Genomic DNA, 19,927 nt, shown 5'->3' with positions numbered 1-19,927 from the left:
ACTAGTGCGCGATTCGCCCACAATCGAGACCCATTACTGGTGGCTGAAAAAACTGAGTAAAATGGCGTATAGGCCCTAAGCGGCTTTTTGCTTGTTTTGTCCACAGGTTTTCGGTGAGATCAACCCTGTTGGCTCTCTAAAGGTAGTATTGATTATTTACCAAAAACAAAAAGATCCAAAAATAGTGCTCGATTCACACACAATCGAGACCATTAGTGGTGGCTGAAAAAACTGAGTAAAACGGGTATAGGCCCATGCGGCTTTCTGCTCGTTTTGTCATCAGGTTTTCAACGAGATCGACTCTGTTGGCTCTCTAAACATAGTATTGATTAACCAAAATCAAAAGATCCAAAAAGTGCTCGATTCAGCCAATCGAGACCCATTAGTGGTGGCTGAAAAAACTGAGTAAAACGGCGTATAGGCCCATGCGGCTTTCGCTCGTTTGTACAGTGTTTCAACGAGATCGACTCTGTTGGCTCTCTAAACATAGTATTGATATACCAAAATAAAAAAATCCAAAACAGTGCTCGATTCAGCCAAATCGAGACCCATTATGGTGGCTGAAAAACTGAGTTAAACGGCGTATAGGCCCTGCGGCTTCTGCTCTTTGTCATCAGGTTTTCAAGAGATCGACTTGTGGCCTCTAAACATAGTATTGATTATACCAAAATAAAAAAGATCCAAAACTAGTGCCGATTCAGCCGAAATCGAGACCCATTTGGTGGCTGAAAAAACTGAGTAAAACGGCGTATAGGCCTATGCGGCTTTCTGCTCGTTTTGTCATCAGGTTTTCAACGAGATCGACTCTGTTGGCTCTCTAAACATAGTATTGATTATACCAAAATAAAAAGATCCAAAACTAGTGCTCGATTCAGCCGAATCGGACCATTAGGTGGCTGAAAAAACTGAGTAAAAGGCGTATAGGCCCTATGCGGCTTTCTGCTCGTTTGTCATCAGGTTTCAACGAGATCGACTCTGTTGGCTCTCTAAACATAGTTTGATTATACCAAAATAAAAAAGATCCAAAACTAGTGCTCGATTCAGCCGAAATCGAGACCATTAGTGGTGGCTGAAAAAACTGAGTTAAACGGCGTATAGGCCCTATGCGGCTTTCTGCTCGTTTTCATCAGGTTTTCAACGAGATCGACTCTGTTGGCTCTCTAAACATAGTATTGATTATACCAAAAACAAAAAGATCCAAAACTAGTGCGATTCACACACAATCGAGACCCATTAGTGGTGGCTGAAAAATGAGTAAAACGGCGTATAGGCCCTATGCGGCTTTCTGCTCGGTTGTCAGGTTTTCAAGAGATCGACTCTGTTGGCTCTCTAAACATAGTATTGATTATCAAAATCAAAAGATCCAAAAAGTGCGATTCAGCCAATCGAGACCCATTAGTGGTGGCTGAAAAAACTGAGTAAAACGGCGTATAGGCCCTATGCGGCTTTCTGTCGTTTTGTCATCAGGTTTTCAACGAGATCGACTCTGTGGCTCTCTAAACATAGTATTGATTATACCAAAAACAAAAAGATCCAAAACTAGTGCTCGATTCACACACAATCGAGACCCATTAGTGGTGGCTGAAAAAACTGAGTAAAACGGCGTATAGGCCCTATGCGGCTTTTGCTCGTTTTGTCACAGGTTTCAACGAGATCGACTCTGTTGGCTCTCTAAACATAGTATTGATTATACCAAAATAAAAAGATCCAAAACTAGTGCTCGATTCAGCCAAATCGAGACCCATTATGGTGGCTGAAAAAACTGAGTAAAACGGCGTATAGGCCCTATGCGGCTTTCTGCTGTTTGTCATCAGGTTTCAAGAGATCGACTCTGTTGGCTCTCTAAACATAGTATGATTATACCAAAATAAAAAACCAAAACTAGTGCTCGATTCACGAAATCGAGACCCATTAGTGGTGGTGAAAAACTGAGTAAAACGGCGTATAGGCCCTATGCGGCTTTCTGCTCGTTTTTCATCGGTTTTCAACGAGATCGACTCTGTTGGCTCTCTAAACATAGTTATGATTATCCAAAATCAAAAAGATCCAAAAAGTGCTCGATTCAGCCAAATCGAGACCCATTAGTGGTGGCTGAAAAAACTGAGTTAAACGGCGTATAGGCCCTATGCGGCTTTCTGCTCGTTTTGTCATCAGGTTTTCAACGAGATCGACTCTGTGGCTTCTAAACATAGTATTGATTATACCAAATAAAAAAGATCCAAAACTAGTGCTCGATTCAGCCAATCGAGACCCATTAGGTGGCTGAAAAAACTGAGTAAAACGGCGTATAGGCCCTATGCGGCTTCTGCTGTTTTGTCATCAGGTTTTCAACGAGATCGACTCTGTTGGCTCTCTAAACATAGTATTGATTATCCAAAATCAAAAGATCCAAAACTAGTGCTCGATTCAGCCACAATCGAGACCCATTAGTGGTGGCTGAAAAAACTGAGTAAAACGGCGTATAGGCCTATGCGGCTTTCTGCTCGTTTGTCATCAGGTTTTCAACGAGATCGACTCGTTGGCTCTCTAAAAATAGTATGATTATACCAAAATAAAAAAAGTCCAAAACTAGTGCCGATTCAGCCACAATCGAGACCCATAGTGGGGGCTGAAAAAACTGAGTAAAACGGCGTATAGGCCCTATGCGGCTTTCTGCTCGTTTGTCATCAGGTTTTCAACGAGATCGACTCTGTTGGCTCTCTAAAACATGTATTGATATACCAAAAACAAAAGATCCAAAACTAGTGCTGATTCACACACAATCGAGACCCATTAGTGGTGGCTGAAAAAAATGAGTAAAACGGCGTATAGGCCTATGCGGCTTTCTGCTCGTTTTGTCATCAGGTTTCAACGAGATCGATCTGTTGCTCTCTAAAATAGTAGTTATACCAAAATCAAAAAGATCCAAAACTAGTGCTCGATTCAGCCAAATCGAGACCCATTATGGTGGCTGAAAAAACGAGTAAAACGGCGTATAGGCCCTATGCGGCTTCTGCTCGTTTGTCATCAGGTTTTCAACGAGATCGACTCTGTTGGCTCTCTAAACATAGTATTGATTATACCAAAATCAAAAAGATCCAAAACTAGTGCTCGATTCACACACAATCGAGACCCATTAGTGGTGGCTGAAAAAACTGAGTAAAACGGCGTTAGGCCCTATGCGGCTTCTTGCTCGTTTTGTCATCAGGTTTTCAACGAGATCGACTCTGTTGGCTCTCTAAACATAGTATTGATTTACCAAAATAAAAAAGATCCAAAACTAGTGCTCGATTCAGCCAAATCGAGACCCATTATGGTGGCTGAAAAAACTGAGTAAAACGGCGTATAGGCCCTATGCGGCTTTCTGCTCGTTTGTCATCAGGTTTTCAAGAGATCGACTCTGTTGGCTCTCTAAACATAGTATTGATTATACCAAAATAAAAAAGATCCAAAACTAGTGCTCGATTCAGCCAAATCGGACCCATTAGTGGTGGCTGAAAAAACTGAGTAAAACGGCGTATAGGCCCTATGCGGCTTTCTGCCGTTTTGTCATCAGGTTTTCAACGAGATCGACTCTGGTGGCTCTCTAAACATAGTATTGATTATACCAAAAACAAAAAGATCCAAAACTAGTGCTCGATTCACACCAATCGAGACCCATTAGTGGTGGCTGAAAAAACTGAGTAAAACGGCGTATAGGCCTATGCGGCTTTCTGCTCGTTTTGTCATCAGGTTTCAACGAGATCGACTCTGTTGGCTCTCAAACATAGTATGATTATACCAAAAACAAAAAGATCCAAAACTAGTGCCGATTCCACAATCGAGACCCATTAGTGGTGGTGAAAAAACTGAGTAAAACGGCGTATAGGCCCTATGCGGCTTTCTGTCGTTTTGTCATCAGGTTTCAACGAGATCGACTCTGTTGGCTCTCTAAACATAGTATTGATATCAAAATCAAAAAGATCCAAAAAGTGCCGATTCAGCCACAATCGAGGACCATTAGTGGTGGGCTGAAAAAACTGAGTAAAAAGGGTATAGGCCCTATGCGGCTTTCTGCTCGTTTTGTCATCAGGTTTTCAACGAGATCGACTCTGTTGGCTCTCTAAACATAGTATTGATTATACCAAAAAAAAAAGATCCAAAACTAGTGCTCGATTCAGCCACAATCGAGACCCATTAGTGGTGGCTGAAAAAACTGAGTAAAACGGCGTATAGGCCCTATGCGGCTTTCTGCTCGTTTTGTATCAGTTTTCAACGAGATCGACTCTGTTGGCTCTCTAAACATGTATTGATTATACCAAAAACAAAAAGATCCAAAAATAGTGTCGATTCACACACAATCGAGACCCATTAGTGGTGGCTGAAAAAAAAATGAGTAAAACGGCGTATAGGCCCTATGCGGCTTTCTGCTCGTTTGTCATCAGTTTCAAGAGATCGACTCTGTTGGCTCTAAAATAGTATTGATTTACCAAAAAAAAGATCCAAAACTAGTGCTCGATTCAGCCGAAATCGAGACCATTATGGTGGCTGAAAAAACTGAGTAAAACGGCGTATAGGCCCTATGCGGCTTTCTGCTCGTTTGTCATCAGGTTTTCAACGAGATCGACTCTGTTGGCTCTCTAAACATAGTATTGATTATACCAAAAACAAAAAGATCCAAAACTAGTGCTCGATTCACCACACAACGAGACCCATTAGTGGTGGCTGAAAAAACTGAGTAAAACGGCGTATAGGCCCTATGCGGCTTTCTGCTCGTTTTGTCATCAGGTTTCAACGAGATCGACTCTGTTGGCTCTCTAAACATAGTATTGATTATACCAAAATAAAAAAGATCCAAAACAGTGCTCGATTCAGCCAAATCGAGACCCATTATGGTGGCTGAAAAAACTGAGTAAAACGGTATAGGCCCTATGCGGCTTTCTGCTCGTTTTGTCATCAGGTTTTCAACGAGATCGACTCTGTTGGCTCTCTAAACATAGTATTGATTATACCAAAATAAAAAAGATCCAAAAATAGTGCTCGATTCAGCCGAAATCGAGACCATTATGGTGGCTGAGAAAAACTGAGTAAAACGGCGTATAGGCCCTATGCGGCTTTGCTCGTTTTGTCATCAGGTTTTCAACGAGATCGACTCTGTTGGCTCTCTAAACATAGTATTGATTATACCAAAAACAAAAAGATCCAAAACTAGTGCTCGATTCACACACAATCGAGACCCATTAGTGGTGGCTGAAAAAACTGAGTAAAACGGCGTATAGGCCCTATGCGGCTTTCTGCTCGTTTTGTCATCAGGTTTCAACGAGATCGACTCTGTTGGCTCTCTAAACATAGTATTTATATACCAAAATAAAAAGATCCAAAACTAGTGCTCGATTCGCACAATCGGAACCATTAGTGGTGGCTGAAAAAACTGAGTAAAACGGCGTATAGGCCTATGCGGCTTTCTGCTCGTTTTGTCATCAGTGTTTCAACGAGATCGACTCTGGTGGCTCTCTAAACATAGTATTGATTATACCAAAAATAAAAAGATCCAAAACTAGTGCTCGATTCAGCCGAAATCGAGACCATTAGTGGTGGCTGAAAAAACTGAGTAAAAAGGCGTATAGGCCTATGCGGCTTTCTGCTCGTTTTGTCATCAGGTTTTCAACGAGATCGACTCTGTTGGCTCTCTAAACATAGTATGATTATACCAAAACAAAAAGATCCAAACTAGTGCTCGATTCACACAATCGAGACCCATTAGTGGTGGCTGAAAAAACTGAGTAAAACGGCGTATGGCCCTATGCGGCTTTCTGCTCGTTTTGTCATCAGGTTTTCAACGAGATCGACTCTGTTGGCTCTCCAAACATAGTATGATTATACCAAAATAAAAAAGATCCAAAACTAGTGCTCGATTCAGCCGAAATCGAGACCCATTATGGTGGCTGAAAAACATGAGTAAAACGGCGTATAGGCCCTGCGCGCTTTCTGCTCGTTTGTCATCAGTTTCAAGAGATCGACTCTTGTTGCTTCTAAACATAGTATTGATTATACCAAAATAAAAAAGATCCAAAACTAGTGCTCGATTCAGCCAAATCGAGACCCATTATGGTGGCTGAAAAAACTGAGTAAAACGGCGTATAGGCCCTATGCTTTAGTTTTTATTGTTCCTTGCTTCGCTCGTTTTGTCATCAGGTTTTCAAAGAGATCGACTCTGTTGGCTCTCTAAACATGTATTGATTTACCAAAACAAAAAGATCCAAAACTAGTGCTCGATTCACACAAACGAGACCCATTATGGTGGCTGAAAAAACTGAGTAAAACGGCGTATAGGCCCTATGCGGCTTCTGCTCGTTTTGTCATCAGGTTTTCAACGAGATCGACTCTGTTGGCTCTCTAAACATAGTATTGATTATACCAAAATAAAAAAGATCCAAAACAGTGCTCGATTCAGCCACAATCGAGACCCATTAGTGGTGGCTGAAAAAACTGAGTAAAACGGCGTATAGGCCCTATGCGGCTTTCTGCTCGTTGTTCATCAGTTTTCAACGAGATCGACTTGTTGGCTCTCTAAACATAGTATTGATTATACCAAATAAAAAGATCCAAAACTAGTGCTCGATTCAGCCGAAATCGAGGCCTATTACTGGTGGCTAAAAAAACTGAGTAAAACGGCGTATAGGCCCTATGCAGCTTTTTGCTTGTTTTGTCATCAGGTTTCCGACGAGATCGACTCTATTGGCTCTCTAAACATATTATACCAAAAAAATAAAGATCCAAAACTAGTGCTCGATTCAGCCACAATCGGGACCCATTACTGGTGGCTGAAAAAACTGAGTAAAATGGCGTATAGGCCCTATGCGGCCTTCTGCTCGTTTTGTCATCAGGTTTTCGGCGAGATCGACCCTGTTGGCTCCCTAAACATAGTATTGATTATAAAAAATACAAAACACTCAAAAACTAGTGCTCGATTCACCCACAATCGAGACCCATTACTGGTGGCTCAAAAAAACTGTGTTAAGCAGCATAAAGGCCCTATGGGGCTTTCTGCTCATTTTGTCATCAGGTTTTCGATGAGATTGACCCTGTTGGCTCTCTAAACATAGTATTTATTATACAAAAAATAAAAAGATCCAAAACTAGTGCTCGGTTCACCCACAATCGAGACCCATTACTGGTAGCTAAAAAAACTGAGTAAAACGGTATATAGGCCTTATGCAGCCTTCTGGTCGTTTTGTCATCAGGCTTTTGGCGAGATTGACTCTGTTGGCTCTCTAAACATAGTATTGATTATACCAAAAAGAAAAAGATCCAAAACTAGTGCACGATTCACCCACAATAGAGACCTACTACTGGCGATTGAAAAAACTAAGTTAAATGGCATATTGGCCCTATGGGGCTTTCTGCTCGTTTTGTCATCAGGTTTTCGACGAGATCGACTCTGTTGGCTCTCTAAACATAGTATTGATTATAAAAAAACAAAAGATCCAAAACTAATGCTCGATTCACCCACAATTGAGACCCATTATTGGTGGCTGTAAAAACTGAGTAAAACGGCGTATAGGCCCTATGCGGCTTTCTGGTCGTTTTGTCCTTAGGTTTTTGGCGATATTGACTCTGTTGGCTCTCTAAACATAGTATTGATTATTCCAGAAAGAAAACACTCAAAAACTAGTGCTCGATTCATCCGCAATCGAGACCCATTACTGGTGGCTGAGAAAACTAAGTTAAGCTGCATATAGGCCCCATGGGACTTTCTGCTCATTTTGTCATCAGGTTTTCGACGAGATTGACTCTGTTGGTTCTCCAAACATAGTATTGATTATATGAAAATCAAAAAGATCCAAAACTAGTGCTCGATTCACCCACAATCGAGACGCATTACTGGTGGCTGAAAAATCTGCGTACAACAGCGTATAGGCCCTATACGGCTTTCTGGTCATTTTGTCATCAGGTTTTTAGCAAGATCACCTCTGTTGGATCTCTAAACATAGTATTGATTATCCCAAAAAGAAAAATCTCAAAAACTAGGGCTCGATTCACCCACAATCGAGACCCATTACTGAAGGCTGAAAAAACTAAGTAAAATGGCGTATAGGCCCTATGCAGCTTTTTGCTCGTTTTGCCATCCGATTTTTGGTGAGATCGACTCTGCTGGCTCTCTAAACATAGTATTGATTATACGAAATAGAAAACACTCAAAAGCTAGTGCTTGATTCACTCGCAATCTAGACCCATTACTGGTGGCTGAAAAAACTGAGTAAAACGACATATAGGCCCTATGCGGTTTTCTGCTTGTTTTGTCATCAGGTTTTCGACGAGATCGACTCTGTTGGCTCTCTAAACATATTATTGACTATACCAAAAAAATATATATCCAAAACTAGTGCTCGATTCAGCCACAATCAGGACCCATTACTGGTGGCTGAAAAAACTGAGTAAAATGGCGTATAGGCCCGATGCGGCTTTCTGCTCGATTTTTCATCAGGTTTTCAGAGAGATCGGCCCTGTTGGATCTCTAAACATAGTATTGATTATACCAAAAAGGAAACGCCTGAAAACTAGTGCGTGATTCGCCCACAATCAAGACCCATTATTGGCGGCTGAAAAAATTGAGTAAAACGGCATATAGGCCCTAAGCGGCTTTCTGCTCGTTTTGTCAGCAGGTTTTCGGTGAGATCAACCCTGTTGGCTCTCTAAACATAGTATTGATTATATGAAATAGAAAACGCTCAAAAACTAGGGCTCGATTCACCCACAATCGAGACCCATTACTGGTGGCTGAAAAAACTGAGTAAAACGGCGTATAGGCCCTATGCGGCTTTTTACTCGTTTTGTCACCAGGTTTTCGGTGAGATTGACCCTGTTGGCTCTCTAAACATAGTATTGATTATACCAAAAACAAAAAGATCCAAAACTGTGCTCGATTCACCATCGAGACCCATTAGGTGGGAAAAAAACTGATAAAACGGCGTATAGGCCCTATGCGGCTTTCTGCTCTTTTGTCATCAGGTTTTAACGAGATCGACTCTGTTGGCCTCTAAACATAGTATTGATTATACCAAAAAAAAAGATCCAAAAATATGCTCGATTCAGCCAATCGAGACCCATTATGGTGGCAGAAAAACTGAGTAAAACGCGATAGGCCCTATGCGCTTTCTGCTCTTTTTGTCATCAGGTTTTCACGAGATCGATCTGTTGGCTCTCTAAACATAGTATGATTATACCAAAACAAAAAGATCCAAAACAGTGCTCGATTCACCATCGAGACCCATTATGGTGGAAAAAAACTGAGTAAAACGGCGTATAGGCCCTATGCGCTTTCTGCTCGTTTTGTCATCAGGTTTTCAACGAGATCGACTCTGTGGCTCTCTAAACATAGTATTGATTATCCAAAACAAAACCTCAAAACTAGGGCTCGATTCAGCCAAATCGAGACCCATTATGGTGGCTGAAAAAACTGAGTAAACGCGTATAGGCCCTAGCGGCTTTCTCTCGTTTTGTCATCGGTTTTCAACGAGTCGACTCTGTTGGCTCTCTAAACATAGTATTGATTATCCAAAACAAAAAATCCAAAACTAGTGCCGATTCACCCAATCGAGACCCATTAGTGGTGGGAAAAAACTGAGTAAAACGGCGATAGGCCCTATGCGGCTTTCTGCTCGTTTTGTCATCAGGTTTTAACGAGATCGACTCTGTGGCTCTCTAAACATAGTATTGATTTACCAAAAAAAAATCCAAAACTAGTGCTCGATTCAGCCAATCGAGACCCATTTGGTGGAAAAAAACTGAGTAAAACGGCGTATAGCCCTATGCGGCTTTCTGCTCGTTTTGTTCAGGTTTTCAGCACGATCGACTCTGTTGGCTCTCTAAACATGTATTGATTTACCAAAACAAAAGATCCAAAACTAGTGCTCGATTCACCAATCGAGACCCATTATGGTGGAAAAAAACTGAGTAAAACGGCGTATAGGCCCTATGCGGCTTTCTGCTCTTTTTGTCATCAGGTTTTCAACGAGATCGACTCTGTTGGCTCTCTAAACATAGTATGATTATACCAAAAACAAACCTCAAAACTAGTGCTCGATTCAGCCAAAATCGAGACCCATTATGGTGGCTGAAAAAACTGAGTAAAACGGCGTATAGGCCCTATGCGGCTTTCTGCTCGTTTTGTCATCAGGTTTTCAACGAGATCGACTCTGTTGGCTCTCTAAACTAGTATTGATATACCAAAAAAAAGCTCAAAAACTAGTGCTCGATTCACCAAATCGAGACCCATTACTGTGCTGAAAAAAAGTAAAAAACGAGCGTATAGGCCCTATCGGCTGTTTCTTAGCGTTTTAAAAAATGATTCAAAAATACAGTGATTTTACCACGAAATCAACGCTCCTCGTGATTGTGAATACATCATCGATAAAACAAAGTAAATATTAGATCACTAGTGGTGCAACAAAAACTACAAACACACAGATACCAATACGTAGTGCTGAGATTCAAAAAAATCCTCATAAATGTGATAAACGCAGTAAACGGTATGGAAAGGAGACCACCTACTGTGTCATCAAAACGCGTCAGCAAGGTCACACTAAAAATGAGCTAGTGCCTTTCACGACTAGTCGTCGTAGTGTCACAGCAGGTTTTCAACGATCTCATCTGTTGGCTCTCTAGACTACTTAATATAGTATTATACCAAAAACAAAAAGATCCAAACTAGTGCTCGCGCCAACTCAGCCAATTAGTGTGCAGAAAAGTAAAAAAGCGATAAAACCGTATAGGCCATGCGGCTTTCTGCTCGTTTTGTCATCAGGTTTTCAACGAGATCGACTCTGTTGGCTCTCTAAACATAGTATTGATTATACCAAAAAACCTCAAAAACAGTGCTCGATCACCAAAATCGAGACCCATTATGGTGGCTGAAAAAACTGAGTAAAACGGCGTAGGCCCTATGCGGCTTTCTGCTCGTTTTGTCATCAGGTTTTAACGAGATCGACTCGTTGGCTCTCTAAACATAGTATGATTATACCAAAAAAAAGATCCAAAACTAGTGCTCGATTCACCAAAATCGAGACCCATTATGGTGGCTGAAAAAACTAGTAAAACGGCTATAGGCCCTATGCGGCTTTCTGCTCGTTTTGCATCAGGTTTCAACGAGATCGACTCTGTTGGCTCTTAAACATAGTATTGATTATAAAAAAAAAAAAAGATCCAAAACTATGCTCGTTCACCCATCGAGACCCATTATGGTGGAAAAAAACTGAGTAAACGGCGTATAGGCCCTATGCGCTTTCTGCTCGTTTTGTCATCAGGTTTTCAACGAGATCGACTCTGTTGGCTCTCTAAACATAGTATTGATTATACCAAAAAAAAAGCTCAAAACTAGTGCTCGATTCACCAAATCGAGACCCATTATGGTGGCTGAAAAACTGAGTAAAACGGCGTATAGGCCCTATGCGCTTTCTGCTCGTTTTGTCACAGGTTTTCAACGAGATCGACTCTGTTGGCTCTCTAAACATAGTATTGATTATACCAAAAAAAAGCTCAAAACTAGTGCTCGATTCACCAATCGAGACCCATTATGGTGAAAAAACGAGTAAAACGGCGTATAGGCCCTATGCGGCTTTCTGCTCGTTTTGTCATCAGGTTTTAACGAGATCGACTCTTGTGGCTCTCTAAACATAGTATTGATTATACCAAAAAAAAGCTCAAAAACTAGTGCTCGATTCAGCCATCGAACCCATTATGGTGAAAAAAACTGAGTAAAACGGCGTATAGGCCCTATGCGGCTTTCTGCTCGTTTTGTCATCAGGTTTTCACAGATCGACTCTGTTGGCTCTCTAAACATAGTATTGATTAACCAAAAAAAAAGATCCAAAACTAGTGCCTCGATTCACCAATCGAGACCCATTACTGGTGGGAAAAAACTGAGTAAAACGCGTATAGGCCCTAGCGGCTTTCTGCTCGTTTTGTCATCAGTTTTCAACGAGATCGACTCTGTTGGCTCTCTAAACTAGTATTGATTATACCAAAAACAAAACCTCAAACTAGTGCTCGATTCAGCAAAATCGGACCCATTTGGGTGCTGAAAAAACTGAGTAAAACGGCGTATAGGCCCTATGCGGCTTTCTGCTCGTTTTGTCATCAGGTTTTCAACGAGATCTCTCTGTTGTCTCTCTAAACATTGTATTGATTATATCAAAAATAAAAAGATCAAAAACTAGTGCTCGATTCACCCACAATCGAGACCCATTACTGGTGGCTGAAAAAACTGAGTAAAACGGCGTATAGGCCCTATGCAGCTTTCTATTCGTTTTGTCATCAGGTTTTCGGCGAGATCGACTCTGTTGGCTCACTAAACATAGTATTTATTACACCAAAAACAAAAAGATCCAAAACTAGTGCTCGATTCAAGCACAACCGAGGCCCATTACTGGTGGCTGAAAAAACTGAGTAAAACAGCGTATTGGCCCTATGCGGCTTTTTGGTCATTTTGTTATCAGGTTTTCAGCGAGATTGACTTTGTTGTCTCTCTAAACATAGTATCGATTATACTAAAAATAAAAAGATCAAAAACTAGTGCTCGATTCACCCATAATCGAGACCCATTACTGGTGGCTGAAAAAAATGAGTAAAACGCCGTATAGGCTTTATGCGACTTTTTGGTCGTTTTTTCATCAATTTTTTGACGAGATCAACTCTGTTGGCTCTCTAAACATAGTATTGATTATATCAAAAATAAAACGCTCAAAAACTAGTGCTCGATTCACCCACAATCGAGACCCATTACCGGTGGTTGAAAAAAGTGAGTAAAACGGCGTATAGGCCCTATGCAGCTTTCTATAAGTTTTGTCATCAGGTTTTCGGCGAGATCGCCTCTGTTGGCTCACTAAACATAGTATTGATTACACCAGAAACAAGAAGATCCAAAACTAGTGCACGATTCCCCCACAATCGAGACCCATTACTGGTGGCTGAAAAAACTGGGTAAAATGGCGTACAGGCCCTATGCAGCTTTCTACTTGTTTTGTCATCAAGTTTTCGACGAGATCGACTCTGTTGGCCCCCTAAACATAGTATTGATTATACCAAAAATAAAAAGATCCAAAACTAGTGCTCGATTCTGTTAGGAAACGACCCGGTTGCGCAGCGAAAAAACAAAAATTTACAACCATGGATCGTTCCTTAGAACCCAAAATCAGGGCATAGAAAGTTACAGTTTATATTTATAAGAATCTGCAGAAAAATAAATCCAAAGGTTTAGATTCATACCCACGTTTGGAGGCTCCACCAATGTTGTCTCTGAATGTGTTTGCTANAACTCTGTTGGCTCTCTAAACATAGTATTGATTATACCAAAAAAGAAAAGATCCAAAACTAGTGCTCCATTCACCCACAATCGAGACCCATTACTAATGGCTGAAAAAACTGAGTTAAACGGCATATAGGCCCTATGCGGCTTTCTACTCGTTTTGTCATCAGGTTTTCGGCAAGATCGACTCTGTTGGCTCTCTAAAAATAGTATTGATTATACCAAAAAGAAAAAGATCCAAAACTAATTCTCGATTCAGCCACGATCGAGACCCATTACTGGCAGCTGAAAAAACTGTGCAAAACGGCGTATAGGCCCTATGCGTCTTTCTGCTCGTTTTGTCATCAGGTTTTCGACGAGATCAACTTGTTGGCTCTCTCAACATAGTATTGATTATACAAAAAACAAAAAGATCCAAAACTAGTGCTCGATTCAGCCACAATCGAGACCCATTACTGGTGGCTGAAAAAACTGAGTAAAACAACGTATAGGCCCTATGCGGCTTTCTGGTCATTTTGTCATCAGGTTTTCAGCGAGATCGACTCTGCTGGCTCTCTAAACATAGTATTGATTATACCAAAAACAAAAAGCTCCAAAACTAGTGCTCGAATAACCCACAATCAAGTCCCATTACTGGTGGCTGAAAAAACTAAGTAAAATGGCATATAGGCCCTATGCAGCTTTCTGCTCGTTTTGTCATCAGATTTTCAACGAGATCGACCCTTTTGGCTCTCTAAACATGGTAGTGATTACACAAAAACAAAAAGATCCAAAACTAGTGCTCGATTCACCCACAATAGAGACCCATTACTGGTGGCTGAAAAAACCTAGTAAAACAGCGTATAGGCCCTATGGGGCTTTCTTGTTCGTTTTGCATCAGGTTTTTGACGAGATTGAATCTGTTGGCTCTCTAAATATAGTATTGATTATACCAAAAACAAAAAGCTCCAAAACTAGTGCTCGATTCAGCCATAATCGAGACCCATTACTGGTGGCTGAAAAAACTAAAGAAAACGACCTATAGGCCCTATGGGGCTTTCTTGTTCGTTTTGCATCAGGTTTTTGAAGAGATCGACTCTGTCGGCTCTCTAAACATAGTATTGATTATTCCAAAAACAAATAGCTCCAAAACCAGTGCTCGAATCATCCACAATCAAGGCCCATTACTGGTGGCCAAAAAAACTAACTAAAACAGCTTATGGGCCCTATGGGGCTTTCTGCTCGTTTTGACACCAGGTTTTCGATGAGATCGACCCTATTGGCTCTCTAAACATGGTATTGATTATACCAAAAATTAAAAGATCCAAAACTAGTGCTCGATTCAGCCACAATCAAGACCCATTGTTGGTGGCTGAAAAAACTGAGTAAAACAGCGTATGGGCCCTATGCGGCTGTCATGTCATTTTATCATCAGGTTTTCAGCTAGATCGACTCTTCTGGCTCTCTAAACATAGTATTGACTATACCAAAAATGAAAAGCTCCAAAACTAGTGCTCGAATCACCCACAATCGAGACCCATTACTGGTGGCTGAAAAAACTGAGTAAAATGGCGTACAGGCCCTATGCGGCTTTCTTGTTCGTTTTGCATCAGGTTTTTGAAGAGATCAACTCTGTCAGCTATCTAAACATAGCATTGATTATACCAAAAACAAAAAGCTCCAAAACCAGTGCTCGAATCACCCACAATCGAGACCGATTATTGGTGGCGAAAAAAACTGAGTAAAACGGCTTATAGGCCCTATGGGGCTTTCTGCTCGTTTTGTCATCAGGTTTTCGACGAGATCAACTCTGTTGGATCTTTAAACATAGTATTGATTATACCAAAAAGAAGTCGCTCAAAAAATAGTGCTCGATTCATCCACAATCGAGACCCACTACTGATGGCTGAAAAATCTGAGCAAAACGGCGTTAGGCCCTATGCGGCTTTCTGCTCGTTTTGTCATCAGGTTTTTGATGAGATCAACTCTGTTGGCTCTCTAAACATATTATTGATTATACTAAAAATAGAAAGCTCCAAAACTAGTGCTCGAATCACCCACAATCGAGACCCATTACTGGTGGCTGAAAAAACTGAGTAAAACAGCATATATGCCCTATGCGGCTTTCTGGTCGTTTTGTCATCAGGTTTTTGGCGAGATCAACTCTGTTAGCTCTCTAAACATAGTATTGATTATACTAAAAAGAAAACGCTCAAAAAATAGTGCTCGAGTCATCCACGATCGAGACCCATTACTGGTGGCTGAAAAATCTGAGTAAAACAAAGTATAGGCCCTATGCAGCTTTCTGCTCGTTTTGTCAACAGGTTTTCGACGAGATCAACTTTGTTGGCTCTCCAAACATACTATTGATTACACCAAAAACAAAAAGATCCAAAACTAGTGCTTCATTCACCCACAATAGAGACCCATTACTGGTGGCTGAAAAAACTGAGTAAAACGGCGTATAGGCCCTATACGGCTTTCTAGTCGTTTTGTCATAAGGTTTTCGGCGAGATCGACTCTGTTGCTCTCTAAACATTGTATTGATTATACCAATAAGAAGACGCTCAAAAAATAGTGCTCGATTCATCCACAATCGAGACCCATTACTGGTAGCTGAAAAATCTGAGTAAAACAGCGTATAGGCCCTATGCTGCTTTCTGCTCGTTTTGTCATCAGGTTTTCGATGAGATCAACTTTGTTGGCTCTCTAAACATATTATTGATTATACCAAAAACAATAAGATCCAAAACTAGTGCTCGATTCACCCACAATAGAGACCCATTACTAGTGGCTGAAAAAACTTACTAAAACGGCGTATAGACCGTATGCGGCTCTCTGGTCATTTTGCCATCAGGTTTTTGGCGAGATCGACTCTGTTGGCCTTTTAAACTTAGTATTGATTATACCAAAAGCAAAAAGATCCAAAACTAGTGCTCGAATCACCCACAATCGAGACCCATTACTGGTGGCTGAAAAACTGAGTAAAACAGCGTATAGGCCCTATATGGCTTTCTGGTCGTTTTGTCATCAGGTTTTTGGCGAGATCGACTCTGTTGGCTCCCTAAACATAGTATTGATTATACCAAAAAGAAAATGCTCAAATGATAGTGCTCGAATCACCCACAATTGAGACCCATTACTGGTGGCTGAAAAAACTGAGTAAAACTACGTATAGGCCCTATGCAGCTTTTTGCTCGTTTTGTCATCAGGTTTTTGACGAGATCGACTCTGTTGGCTCTCTAAACATATTATTGATTATACCAAAAATAAAAAAATCCAATGCTAGTGCTCGAATCACCCACAATCGAGACTCATTACTGGTGGCTGAAAAAACTGAGCAAAACGGCGTATAGGCCGTATGTAGCTTTCTGGTCATTTTGTCATCAGGTTTTCGATGAAATTGACCCTATTGGCTCTCTAAAACTGGTATTGATGGTACCAAACACAAAAAGATCCAAAACTAGTGCTCGATTCAGCCACAATCGAGAGCCATTACTGGTGGCTGAAAAAACTGAGTAAAACAGCATATAGGCCCTATGCGGCTTTCAGGTTATTTTGGCATCAGGTTTTCGGCGAGATCAACTCTGCTGGCTCTCTAAACATTTTATTGATTATACAAAAAATAAAAAGATCCAAAACTAGTGCTCGAATCGCCCACAATCGAGACCCATTACTGGTGGCTAAAAAAACAGAGTAAAACGGCGTATAGGCCCGATGCGCCTTTCTGCTCGTTTTGTCATTAGGCTTTTGACGAGATCGACTTAGTTGGCCTTCTAAACATATTATTGATTATACGAAAAATAAAATGATCTGAAACTAGTGCTCGAATCGCCCACAATCAAGACCTATTACTGGTGGCTAAAATAACTGAGTAAAATGGCGTATAGGCCCTATACGGTTTCTGGTCGTTTTGTCATCAGGTTTTCAGCAAGATCGACTCTGTTGGCTCTCTAAACATGGTATTGATTATACCAAAAACAAAAAGCTCCAAAACTAGTGCTCGATTCAGCCACAATCGAGACCCATTATTGGTCGCTAAAAAAACTAAGTAAAACAGCGAATAAGCCCTATACGGCTTTCTGCTTGTTTTGAAGGTTTTTGACGAGATCGACTTTGTTGGCTCTCTAAACATAGTATTGATTATACCAAAAACTAAAAGTTCCAAAGCTAGTGCTCGATTCACCCACAATCGAGACCCATTTCTGGTGGCTAAAATAACTGAGTAAAACAGCGTAAAGGCACTATGCGACTTTCAGCNCACGCCAATTTCACTGTTTGAATGAAAAATCAATTATTTATCTTTTCTTCTTCTTGATTTCTTAAGACCAAGGAGGATCTAGCAAATCCCTCCTTGGTTCCTTGCGATTGTCTTCGTGTGGACTTCTATGGTTCGATCCTACACTTGGATCGGTAGCAAACACGTTCAAAGACAATATTGGTGGAGCCTCCAACGTGGGTATGAATCTAAACTTTAGATTTATTTTTTTGCAGATTCTTGACGTAATATATAAACTGTAATTCATGTGCCCTGACTTTGGGTTCTAAGGAACGATCCATTGTTGTAAAATTTTTGTTTTTCCGTTGCGCAACCAGGTCGTTTCCTAACAGCATTCACAAATTTGTTTGGAATTTTTTTTTTTTGCATTTCCCATTCTCCATTTTTGGTGAAGTTGTATTTAAATTTCCACACGGACTATAGATATTGTAGTTTCCAACAGCTGCATAAGCAAGAGGATCTTTTTCTTTATCTGGTAATTCAGCAGATATCATCCTATCAATCTTCGATGGCAAAGGATTCTTATATTCAGCACAGAGGAAAATCAACACATGTGCATGTGGGAGACCTCTCTTCTGGAATTCAATAGTATACATAACTGGGAAATGTGATAGAATACTGTTAGTAATTGTTGATATATTGTAAATTTCATATTATAAATCATAAATGAACAAATAGTTTAAAAGAAAATATACATATTACTTATAATAGAACTTAATTGCTAAAATTTCACCAAAATATTTATCATTCTTTATCTTTTCCATTAGTTCAAGCAATTTCATCTCGAACACTCTACAAACAGCAGTTACTCTTCCTTCTTCATCACATTGACCAATAGCATTCTATATATGTTGTATCTCTGGCCACTTTGGATTACATGTGATGTAAAAAAAAAAAATTAAGATATCCATGATATCTGCAAATTGCCATAGCGTCTTGATAATTTTGAATACGATATCGTGGGTTGCCAGTGTAAGAGGACGGTCGCAATGTACACTTGCCTAAATTCTTTGCATTAACATCCCCTTTTGAAATAGCAACCATCAATCTGCCATACAAATCACTTCTTAATTTTTTTTTTTTTTTTTTTTCTTATCCAATGAAACCTTTCCTCTTCAATAGCCATCTATGCATCTACAATTTATTGTTGCAATTAGGGGTGTTCAAAAGAACCGGTTGGAACCGGAACCGGCGGGTACCCTGGGTTTGGTTCCAATTCTGATTCCTATAGTTAGGAATCGAAACCGGAACCAGGAACCAAAAATCGAGACTAATATAAAATAAAATTAAAGATTAGGGGGGTCAATAAAAACTTTTGTAGAAAAAGTAATGTAAATACATTTATATTTATATTTCATAACATTTAAAGTAAGTTGGTTTGACTTTTGAGAATCTAACTTTACAAAGTAATGGAGTTTGTAATTTTGAATTTATAATTTGTAATTTTATTTTTGTTAACAAGTGTCAGGTGGGGGGGTATTTGTAAGTTTTTAAGGGTTTTTTTGTGATTTTAAAAACTTTTGGGAGGTCATGTAATTTTACAGGGTACTCAGACCCAGAACCGGAACCAGAACCGGAACCATTGTTATAGGTTCTGGTTCTGAGTACCTAGGAACCGGAACCGTCGGTTCCGGTTCTGGTTCCAAATTTTAAGGAACCATCGGTTCCGGTTCCGATTCCGGTTTCAGTTCTTTCAAAAAATGCAAGGTACCCAGAACCAAACACCCCTAGTTGCAATAGTCTTCCAGATTTCATCAACGTGTGTCCTTCATTCAATCTATACTGCAATCGAAAGGCTAACTGTCTCATAGTCAATTTACGCCTTGTAGAAGTTTCTCTGTCACCTGATTCTCTATGCTTAATGCCAACCTTGTATCCATCCTCTCCATACGGAAACAAAATTGGATAATTTAATGTCATAAAACTGGGATGTTAGTTAGTAATTCTCTGTAAACCATTATTTGAATGATAAACAATAACATCTTTTCCAACATTCGACAGTCCAACATCACCAACAATTATTCCTACAATTTCATATGCTGTTGGTAGATTATACTATCTTCCATCTTTTTCTCTATGGACTTTTAACTGCAAGTGGAGTTCAGGAACATTATTTGATTCAATATAATCCCTGGCAAACTGAAAACTTTTAACTAACTCATTGTTCCTATCAAGCATCAATTTCAATTCTTTAAACAATTCCTTGTCAACACTATTATAAGTTGTTTGCCTTCCCATACAATTCAATTTGTGACTGATTTCACATTGTGTATCAAAGATGTAAAGTTGTGCAAAAGTAGGTTTCTTTCTAGCAAGTGGAAGCAATGTCCCTGTACGGTGATAATTTTGCCCACAAAGTTTGAAAACATATGCACCAATATTTCTATTGATGTCAGTATCAATGT

This window comes from Pistacia vera, unplaced genomic scaffold (genome assembly GCF_008641045.1).
Source record: "Pistacia vera cultivar Batoury unplaced genomic scaffold, PisVer_v2 Contig67, whole genome shotgun sequence".
Taxonomy (NCBI): domain Eukaryota; kingdom Viridiplantae; phylum Streptophyta; class Magnoliopsida; order Sapindales; family Anacardiaceae; genus Pistacia; species Pistacia vera.
Note: the sequence above shows the minus strand (reverse complement) of the source record.